This window comes from Heptranchias perlo, unplaced genomic scaffold (genome assembly GCF_035084215.1).
Source record: "Heptranchias perlo isolate sHepPer1 unplaced genomic scaffold, sHepPer1.hap1 HAP1_SCAFFOLD_88, whole genome shotgun sequence".
In the NCBI taxonomy this organism is placed as follows: Eukaryota; Metazoa; Chordata; class Chondrichthyes; order Hexanchiformes; family Hexanchidae; genus Heptranchias; species Heptranchias perlo.
In genome coordinates, this window is record NW_027139918.1 from 1,949,575 (window position 1) to 1,962,035 (window position 12,461).

Genomic DNA, 12,461 nt, shown 5'->3' on the forward strand with positions numbered 1-12,461 from the left:
GGACAATAACAACATTAAGCATGACATTGACCAAATTAAAGTCACCACCTGATGAAATGACCTCTGGAATTTGGGACTGAATATACAGATCCATCCTTGGATTAGATTAATTTCATATGTATTAGTCGTAGTGCAGTTTGTTGTAATGTGCTTCTTGATTTTCATTGCATGTAATAAATGTAAGCAGAGGATGAAGGGTTTGGCAAAGATAGTAAAACAGAGCCTGGGTGAGAATGTCCCCATTGTCTCTGTGATTTCAACTAAGAAAACATCTTAATGGTACTGGGAGTAGCACCCGCTGGGGTAAGGTGCATGTAAAAGGGAAGACAATTATAGTTTGATAGGATTATCAGATGCTCTGCCTCTCTTCCACCCGGACTGGTGGCCAACACGAAGGGAACCTGGTTAAGATGAGGTACAGCATCTAACGGGATATTGTAGGGAGAATTTGGATTAAGGGATATAATGGGGAGGGCACCAATTCACAGGTGTAAAATGGTCTGAAAGGTACCATTCAGTCTAGTTAGGCTGGAAACAAAATATAAAGCACCATAGGATATTTGACTATGTTAGCCTTTTCAAACTAACATGAATAGGTTTAGCTGACCAAGGACATTCACAGCTTACTTGAGAGATGTTTAGAAGGAGTCTGTTCCTGAGAACAGATAAGAGTACAAAGGCGTATTGATGAAACATGTCTGTGTTCTATTGGGACTTCTCTAGTTCAAGGGCTAGTCATATTCATTGTTATAATTCTTATAGTTTATTGCTTACTTAAATGTTGCTGCACTGCTGAACTATTGAGCACCGTAATAATTGGTTATCATCAAATGATAAAAGGGGGGAATGAGAATCCCTACGTGGTCAGTTTTCAGTAAAATATTAAGATGCCTACGTGGCAAAGAAGCAGAATGCAAAATGATTAGAAAGGGTTAATTAGTTAGTAACTGAGATTGGTACAGGTGGCCTGGCCTCCTGCTGGGCCATATGTTTGCGTAGTCAGCAGGTTTGCATGGTCTTATCAATGTAGAATCTTTGATGTGATTCAAGGACTGGTCTGAATGTCTCCATGTTTATGGCAGATCAATATAGGTAACGAGCTTAGCCAAAGTTGAAAGACATTCCAGGTTGGGAGATAAGGAACAGAAGGGACAGGGAAGAACATTCCAAGTTGGAAGGTGAGGAAGTATCCCCTTTGATGTCTAACAGCAGCATGATCAGCACATGGACGATTTATGATTGGCTGGAAATAATGTAACCTCGCATGGCAACCTGTGCCCGGCTTATGATTGGTGTTGACCCTCGTTAAGTATGTTCCAACCCTATTGATTTGTAAAAAACGTGTGGATTTCTGTATGTTTTTGTTCTTGCTCTGCCAGCATAGAGGGACTCTATCAGGAGTCCAAATCAATGCTGCAGACTAAAAACCCTGCTATTAAAGATGTGTTGAACTTTAAAATGTATTCGACTTCAGTTTTTACTGAACCAGACTGAGGGGAAAGAATCCGGATCGTCAACACCACCAACTTCAGATTGAACAAAGAGCTAACACTACCAGCTTCAGATAAAAGACAGTGCTAACACTACCAACTTCAGTTAAAACAATGTGCTAACACTACCAACTTCAGAAAAAGCACAGTGGTAACACTACCAACTTCAGATTTTAAAAAAGTGCGAACACGACCAACTTCAGAAAAAACACAGTGCTAACATCACCAACTTCCGGGAAAACACAGTGCGAACAATACCAACTTCAGATAAAACACAATGCTGACACCACCAACTTCAAATAAAAGACAGTGGTAACACCACCAACTTCAGATAAAAGACAGAGCTGACACGACCAACTTCAGATAAAACACGTTGCGAACACCACAAACTTCAGCTTGAACAAAGTGCTAACACTACCAGCTTCAGATGAAAGACAGTGCCAACACTACCAACTTCAGATAAAAGACAGTGCGAACACTACCAACTTCAGACAAAAGAATGTGCTAACACGACCAACTTCAGATAAAACAAAGTGCGAACACTATCAACTTCAGAAAAAAACACAGTCCTTACACTAACAAGTACAGACAAGACACAGTGTTGAAACTACCAACTTCAGATAAAACACAGTGCTAAAACTGCCATCTTCAGATAAAACACAGTGCGAACACGACCAAGTTCCGATAACTCACAGTGCTAACACGACCAAATTCAGATAAAACACAGTGCTAACACGACAAACTTCAGGTAAAACACATTGCTGACACTACCAACTTTAGATAAAACAATGTGCTAACACCAGCAACTTCAGATAAAACACAGTGCTAACACTACCAACTTCAGAAAAAAACACAGTCCTTACACGAGCAAATACAGATAAGACACAGTTTTGAAACTACAAACTTCAGAGAAAACACAGTGCTAACACAATCAACTTCTGATAACAAACAGTGCTAACACAACCAAATTCAGATAAAACACAGTGCTAACACGACAAACTTCAGATAAAACACAGTGCGAACACAAACATCCTCAGGAAAAACACAGTGCTAACACCACCAACTTCAGGTAAAACACAGTGCTGACATTACTAACTTCAGATAAAAGACAGTGCGAACACCACCGACTGGAGATAAAACACAGTGCTAACACCGGCAACTTCAGATAAAACACAGTGCTAACACTACCAAGTTCAGAAAAAAACACAGTCCTTACACTACCAAATACAGATAAGACACAGTTTTGAAACTACCAACTTCAGATGAAACACAGTGCTAACATTACAAACATCAGATAAATGCCAGTGCTAAAACGACGAACTTCAGAGAAAACACAGTGCTAACACAATCAACTTCTGATAACACACAGTGCTAACACTACAAACTTCAGATAAAACACAGTGCCAATACTACTAATTTCAGATAAAACACAATGCTAACACTAAAAACTTCAGTCAAAACGCAATGCGAACAGTACCAACTTCAGATAAAACACAGTGCTAACACTACCAAGTTCCGATAACAAACAGTGCTGAAACTACCAAATTCAGATAAAACACAGTGCTAAAACTACCAAATTCAGATAAAACACAGTGCTCACACTACCAACTTAAGATAACACAGCGCAAGCAATTGAAACTGCAGATAAAACACAATGCTGACACGGCCAACATCAGATAAAACACAGTGCTCACACGACAAACTTCAGATAAAACAAAGTGCTAACACTTCCAACTTCAGATAAAACACACTGCCAACACGAGCAACTGCAGATAAAACACAATGCTGACACCACCAACTTCAGATAAAATACAGTGCTAACACTACCAACTTCATATAAAACATAGTGCTAACGCGACCAACTTCAGATGAAACACAATGCTAACACTACCAAGTTCAGATGACACACAGTGCAAACACGACTAACTTCAGATAAAACACAATGCTAACACGACCAACTTCAGATAAAACAGAGTGCCAACACCACCAACTCGAGATAAAACACAGTGCAAACAAGACCATCTTCAGATAAAACACAGTGCTAACACAGCAACTTCAGATAAAAGACAACGCGAACACGAACAACTTCAGATAAATCACGTTGCGAACACCACCAACTTCAGATTGAACAAAGTCCTAACACTACCAGCTTCAGATAAAAGACAGTGCAAACACTACCAACTTCAGTTAAAACAATGTGCTAACACTACCAACTTCAGAAAAAACACAGTGGTAACACTACCAACTTCAGATTAAAAAAAAGTGCGAACACGAACAACATCAGAAAAAACACAGCGCGAACACGACCAACTACAGATAAAAAAGTGCTAACGCGACCAATTTCAGAAAAAACACAGTGCTAACACTACCTACTACAGATAAGACACAGTGCTGACACTACCAACTTAAGATAAAACACAGTGCTAACACTACCAACTTCAGATAAAAAAAAGTGGTAACACGACCAACTTCAGAAAAAACTCTGTGCTAACACTACCAACTACAGATAAGACACAGTGCTGACACTACCAACTTCAGATAAAACACAGTGCTAATACTACCAACTTCAGATACAACACAGTGCTAACACCACCAACTTCAGGTAAAACAAAGTGCTGACACGACCAACTTCTGATAAAAGACAGTGCTAACACGAACAACCTCAGATTAAACACAATGCTAACACTACCAACTTCAGATAAAACACAGTGCTAACACCACCAACTCGAGATAAAACACAGTGCTAACAATACCAACATCAGATAAAATACAGTGCTAATAATACCAACTTCAGATAAAACACAGTGCGAACACAACCAACTTCAGATAAAACACACTGCTGACACTACCATCTTCAGATAAAACACAGTGCGAACACAGCAACTTCAGATAAAAGACAGTGCTAACACGGCCAACTTCAGATAAAACACGTTGCGAACACCACCGACTTCAGATTGAACAAAGTGCTAACACAACCAGCTTCAGATAAAACAAAGTTCCAACTTCCAATAACGCACAGTGCAAACTTCAGATAAAACACACCGCTAACACGAGCAACTGCAGATAAAACACAATGCTGACACCACCAACTTCAGATAAAATACAGTGCTAACACTACCAACTTCAGATAAAACACAATGCTAACACTACCAAGTTCAGATGACACACAGTGCAAACACGACTAACTTCAGATAAAACACAATGCTAACACTACCAAGTTCAGATGACACACAGTGCAAACACTATTAACTTCAGATAAAACACAATGCTAACATTACCAACTTCAAATAAAACAGAGTGCCAACACCACCAACTCGAGATAAAACACAGTGCCAATAATACCAACATCAGATAAAACACAGTGCTAACAATACCAACTTGAGATGAAGCACAGTGCGAACACTACCATCTTCAGATAAAACACAGTGCCAAAACCATCAACTTCAGATAAAAGACATCGCGAACACGACCAACTTCAGATAAATCACGTTGCGAACACCACCAACTTCAGATTGAACAAAGTGCTAACACTACCAACTTCAGATAAAAGACAGAGCTAACACTACCAACTTCAGATAAAACAATGTGCTAACACTACCAACTTCAGAAAAAACACAGTGCTAACACTACCAACTACAGATAGGACACAGTGCTGACACTACCAACTTCAGATAAAACACAGTGATAACACGACCAACTTCAGATAAAAAATAGTGCTAACACGACCAACTTCAGAAAAAACACAGTGCTAACACTACCAACGACAGATAAGACACAGTGCTGACACGACCAACTTCAGATAAAACACAGTGCTAATACTACCAACTTCAGATACAACACAGTGCTAACACTACCAACTTCCAATAACGCACAGTGCAAACACTACCAAATTCAGATAAAAAACAGTGCTAACACGACAAACTTCAGTTAAAACACAATGCGAACACGACCAACTTCAGAAAAAACACAGTGCCAACACCATTTAACTTCAGGTGAAACAAAGTGCTGACACGACCAACTTCTGATAAAAGACAGTGCCAACACGAACAACATCAGATAAAACACAATGGTAACACCACCAACTTCAGATAAAACACAGTGCAAACACCACCAACTCGAGATAAAACACAGTGCCAACAATACCAACATCAGATAAAATACAGTGCCAATAACACCAACTTCAGATAAAAGACAGTGCGAACACAGCAACTTCAGATAAAACACAGTGCTAACACTATCAACTTCAAATAAAAGACCGTGGTAACACCACCATCTTCAGATAAAAGACAGTGCTAATACGACCAACTTCAGATAAAACACGTTGCGAACACCACCAACTTCAGATTGAACAAAGTGCTAACACAACCAGCTTCAGATAAAACACAGTGCTAACACGACCAACTTCAGATAAAACAGAGTGCCAACACAACCAACTCGAAATAAAACACAGTGCAAACAAGACCATCTTCAGATAAAACACAGTGCTAACACAGCAACTTCAGATAAAAGACAACGCGAACACGAACAACTTCAGATAAATCACGTTGCGAACACCACCAACTTCAGATTGAACAAAGAGCTAACACTACCAGCTTCAGATAAAAGACAATGCTAACACTACCAACTTCAGTTAAAACAATGTGCTAACAATACCATCTTCAGAAAAAACACAGTGGTAACACTACCAACTTCAGATTAAAAAAAGTGCTAACACGACCAACTTCAGAAAAAACACAGTGCTAACATCACCAACTTCCGGGAAAACACAGTGCGAACAATACCAACTTCAGATAAAACACAATGCTGACACCACCAACTTCAAATAAAAGACAGTGGTAACACCACCAACTTCAGATAAAAGACAGTGCTGACACGACCAACTTCAGATAAAACACGTTGCGAACACCACAAACTTCAGCTTGAACAAAGTGCTAACACTACCAGCTTCAGATGAAAGACAGTGCCAACACTACCAACTTCAGATAAAACACAGTGCTGACACGACCAACTTCAGATAAAAGACAGTACGAACACTACCAACTTCAGATAAAACAATGTGCTAACACGACCAACTTCAGATAAAACAAAGTGCTAACACTATAAACTTCAGAAAAAAACACAGTCCTTACACTAACAAGTACAGATAAGACACAGTGTTGAAACTACCAACTTCAGATAAAACACAGTGCTAAAACTGCCATCTTCAGATAAAACACAGTGCGAACACGACGAAGTTCCGATAACGCACAGTGCTAACACTACCAAATTCAGATAAAACACAGTGCTAACACGACAAACTTCAGATAAAACACAGTGCGAACACAAACATCCTCAGGAAAAACACAGTGCTAACACCACCAACTTCAGGTAAAACACATTGCTGACACGACCAACTTCAGATAAAACAATGTGCTAACACCAGCAACTTCAGATAAAACACAGTGCTAACACTACCAACTTCAGAAAAAAACACAGTCCTTACACTACCTAATACAGATAAGACACAGTTTTGAAACTACCAACTTCAGAGAAAACACAGTGCTAACACAATCAACTTCTGATAACACACAGTGCTAACACTACCAACTTCAGACAAAACACAGTGCCAATACCACTAATTTCAGATAAAACACAATGCTAACACTAAAAACTTCAGTCAAAACGCAATGCGAACAGTACCAACTTCAGATAAAACACAGTGCTAACACTACCAAGTTCCGATAACAAACAGTGCTGAAACTACCAAATTCAGACAAAACACAGTGCTAAAACTACCAAATTCAGATAAAACACAGTGCTCACACTACCAACTTAAGATAACACAGCACAAGCAATTGAAACTGCAGATAAAACACAATGCTGACACGGCCAACATCAGATAAAACACAGTGCTCACACGACAAACTTCAGATAAAACAAAGTGCTAACACTTCCAACTTCAGATAAAACACACTGCCAACACGAGCAACTGCAGATAAAACACAATGCTGACACCACCAACTTCAGATAAAATACAGTGCTAACACTACCAACTTCATATAAAACATAGTGCTAACGCGACCAACTTCAGATGAAACACAATGCTAACACTACCAAGTTCAGATGACACACAGTGCAAACACGACTAACTTCAGATAAAACACAATGCTAACACGACCAACTTCAGATAAAACAGAGTGCCAACACCACCAACTCGAGATAAAACACAGTGCAAACAAGACCATCTTCAGATAAAACACAGTGCTAACACAGCAACTTCAGATAAAAGACAACGCGAACACGAACAACTTCAGATAAATCACGTTGCGAACACCACCAACTTCAGATTGAACAAAGTCCTAACACTACCAGCTTCAGAAAAAAGACAGTGCAAACACTACCAACTTCAGTTAAAACAATGTGCTAACACTACCAACTTCAGAAAAAACACAGTGGTAACACTACCAACTTCAGATTAAAAAAAAGTGCGAACACGAACAACTTCAGAAAAAACACAGTGCGAACACGACCAACTACAGATAAAAAAAGTGCTAACGCGACCAATTTCAGAAAAAACACAGTGCTAACACTACCTACTACAGATAAGACACAGTGCTAACACTACCAACTTCAGATAAAAAAAAGTGGTAACACGACCAACTTCAGAAAAAACTCTGTGCTAACACTACCAACTACAGATAAGACACAGTGCTGACACTACCAACTTCAGATAAAACACAGTGCTAATACTACCAACTTCAGATACAACACAGTGCTAACACCACCAACTTCAGGTAAAACAAAGTGCTGACACGACCAACTTCTGATAAAAGACAGTGCTAACACGAACAACCTCAGATTAAACACAATGCTAACACTACCAACTTCAGATAAAACACAGTGCTAACACCACCAACTCGAGATAAAACACAGTGCTAACAATACCAACATCAGATAAAATACAGTGCTAATAATACCAACTTCAGATAAAACACAGTGCGAACACAACAAACTTCAGATAAAACACACTGCTAACACTACCATCTTCAGATAAAACACAGTGCGAACACAGCAACTTCAGATAAAAGACAGTACGAACACTACCAACTTCAGATAAAACAATGTGCTAACACTACCAGCTTCAGATAAAACAAAGTGCTAACACTATAAACTTCAGAAAAAAACACAGTCCTTACACTAACAAGTACAGATAAGACACAGTGTTGAAACTACCAACTTCAGATAAAACACAGTGCTAAAACAGCCATCTTCAGATAAAACACAGTGCGAACACGACGAAGTTCCGATAACGCACAGTGCTAACACTACCAAATTCAGATAAAACACAGTGCTAACACGACAAACTTCAGATAAAACACAGTGCGAACACAAACATCCTCAGGAAAAACACTGTGCTAACACCACCAACTTCAGGTAAAACACATTGCTGACACTACCAACTTCAGATAAAACAATGTGCTAACACCAGCAACTTCAGATAAAACACAGTGCTAACACTACCAACTTCAGAAAAAAACACAGTCCTTACACTACCAAATACAGATAAGACACAGTTTTCAAACTACCAACTTCAGAGAAAACACAGTGCTAATACAATCAACTTCTGATAACACACAGTGCTAACACTACCAACTTCAGACAAAACACAGTGCCAATACCACTAATTTCAGATAAAACACAATGCTAACACTAAAAACTTCAGTCAAAACGCAATGCGAACAGTACCAACTTCAGATAAAACACAGTGCTAACACTACCAAGTTCCGATAACAAACAGTGCTGAAACTACCAAATTCAGATAAAACACAGTGCTAAAACTACCAAATTCAGATAAAACACAGTGCTCACACTACCAACTTAAGATAACACAGCACAAGCAATTGAAACTGCAGATAAAACACAATGCTGACACGGCCAACATCAGATAAAACACAGTGCTCACACGACAAACTTCAGATAAAACAAAGTGCTAACACTTCCAACTTCAGATAAAACACACTGCCAACACGAGCAACTGCAGATAAAACACAATGCTGACACCACCAACTTCAGATAAAATACAGTGCTAACACTACCAACTTCATATAAAACATAGTGCTAACGCGACCAACTTCAGATGAAACACAATGCTAACACTACCAAGTTCAGATGACACACAGTGCAAACACGACTAACTTCAGATAAAACACAATGCTAACACGACCAACTTCAGATAAAACAGAGTGCCAACACCACCAACTCGAGATAAAACACAGTGCAAACAAGACCATCTTCAGATAAAACACAGTGCTAACACAGCAACTTCAGATAAAAGACAACGCGAACACGAACAACTTCAGATAAATCACGTTGCGAACACCACCAACTTCAGATTGAACAAAGTCCTAACACTACCAGCTTCAGATAAAAGACAGTGCAAACACTACCAACTTCAGTTAAAACAATGTGCTAACACTACCAACTTCAGAAAAAACACAGTGGTAACACTACCAACTTCAGATTAAAAAAAGTGCGAACACGAACAACTTCAGAAAAAACACAGTGCGAACACGACCAACTACAGATAAAAAAGTGCTAACGCGACCAATTTCAGAAAAAACACAGTGCTAACACTACCTACTACAGATAAGACACAGTGCTAACACTACCAACTTCAGATAAAAAAAAGTGGTAACACGACCAACTTCAGAAAAAACTCTGTGCTAACACTACCAACTACAGATAAGACACAGTGCTGACACTACCAACTTCAGATAAAACACAGTGCTAATACTACCAACTTCAGATACAACACATTGCTAACACCACCAACTTCAGGTAAAACAAAGTGCTGACACGACCAACTTCTGATAAAAGACAGTGCTAACACGAACAACCTCAGATTAAACACAATGCTAACACTACCAACTTCAGATAAAACACAGTGCTAACACCACCAACTCGAGATAAAACACAGTGCTAACAATACCAACATCAGATAAAATACAGTGCTAATAATACCAACTTCAGATAAAACACAGTGCGAACACAACCAACTTCAGATAAAACACACTGCTAACACTACCATCTTCAGATAAAACACAGTGCGAACACAGCAACTTCAGATAAAACACAGTGCTAACACTACCAACTTCAAATAAATGACCGTGGGAACACCACCATCTTCAGATAAAAGACAGTGCTAATACGACCAACTTCAGATAAAACACGTTGCGAACACCACCAACTTCAGATTGAACAAAGTGCTAACACAACCAGCTTCAGATAAAACACAGTGCTAACACTACCAACTTCAGATAAAACGCAGGGCGAACACCACCAACTTCAGGTGAATCACAGTGCTGACACTCCCAACTTCAGAGAAAAGACAGTGCTGGCATAACCAACTTCAGATAAGACATAGTGCTAACACTACCAAGTTCCTATAACACACAGTGCGAACACTACCAACTTCAGATAAAACACAGCGCTAACACTACCAAGTTCCTATAACACACAGTGCGAACACTACCAACTTCAGATAAAACACAGTGCTAACACTACCAAGTTGCGATAACACACAGTGCTAACACTGCCAAATTCTGATAAAACACAGTGCGAACACCACCAACTTCAGGTAAAACAAAGTGCTGACAAGACCAACTTCTGATAAAAGAAAGTGCTAACACGAACAACCTCTGATAAAACACAATGGTAACACCACCAAATTCAGATGACACACAGTGCAAACTCTACCAGCTTCAGATTAAACACAATGCTAACACTACCAACTTCAGATGAAACACAGTGCTAACACCACCAACTCGAGATAAAACACAGTGCTATCAATACCAACATCAGAGAAGATACAGTGCGAATAATACCAACTTCAGATAAAACACAGTGCTAACACAGCAACTTCAAATAAAAGACCGTGGTAACACCACCAACTTCAGATAAAAGACAGTGCTAACACGACCAACTTCAGGTAAAACACGTTGCGAACACCACCAACTTCAGATTGAACAAAGTGCTAACACAACCAGCTTCAGATAAAACACAGTGCTAACACTACCGACTGCAGATAAAACGCAGTGCTAACACCACCAACTTCAGGTGAATCACAGTGCTGACACCAACAACTTCAGAGAAAAGACAGTGCTGGCATAACCAACTACAGATAAGACATCGTGCGAACACTGCCAACTTTAGACAAATGACAGTGCAAACACTACCAGCTGCAGATAAAACACAGTGCTAACACTACCAAGTTCCGAAAACACACAGTGCGAACACTACCAACTTCAGATAAAACACAGTGCTAACACTACCAAGTTCCGTTAACACACAGTGCTAACACTACCAAATTCAGATAAAACACAGTGCTCACACTACCAACTTAAGATAACACAGCACAAGCAATTGAAACTGCAGATAAAACACAATGCTGACACGGCCAACATCAGATAAAACACAGTGCTCACACGACAAACTTCAGATAAAACAAAGTGCTAACACTTCCAACTTCAGATAAAACACACTGCCAACACGAGCAACTGCAGATAAAACACAATGCTGACACCACCAACTTCAGATAAAATACAGTGCTAACACTACCAACTTCATATAAAACATAGTGCTAACGCGACCAACTTCAGATGAAACACAATGCTAACACTACCAAGTTCAGATGACACACAGTGCAAACACGACTAACTTCAGATAAAACACAATGCTAACACGACCAACTTCAGATAAAACAGAGTGCCAACACCACCAACTCGAGATAAAACACAGTGCAAACAAGACCATCTTCAGATAAAACACAGTGCTAACACAGCAACTTCAGATAAAAGACAACGCGAACACGAACAACTTCAGATAAATCACGTTGCGAACACCACCAACTTCAGATTGAACAAAGTCCTAACACTACCAGCTTCAGATAAAAGACAGTGCAAACACTACCAACTTCAGTTAAAACAATGTGCT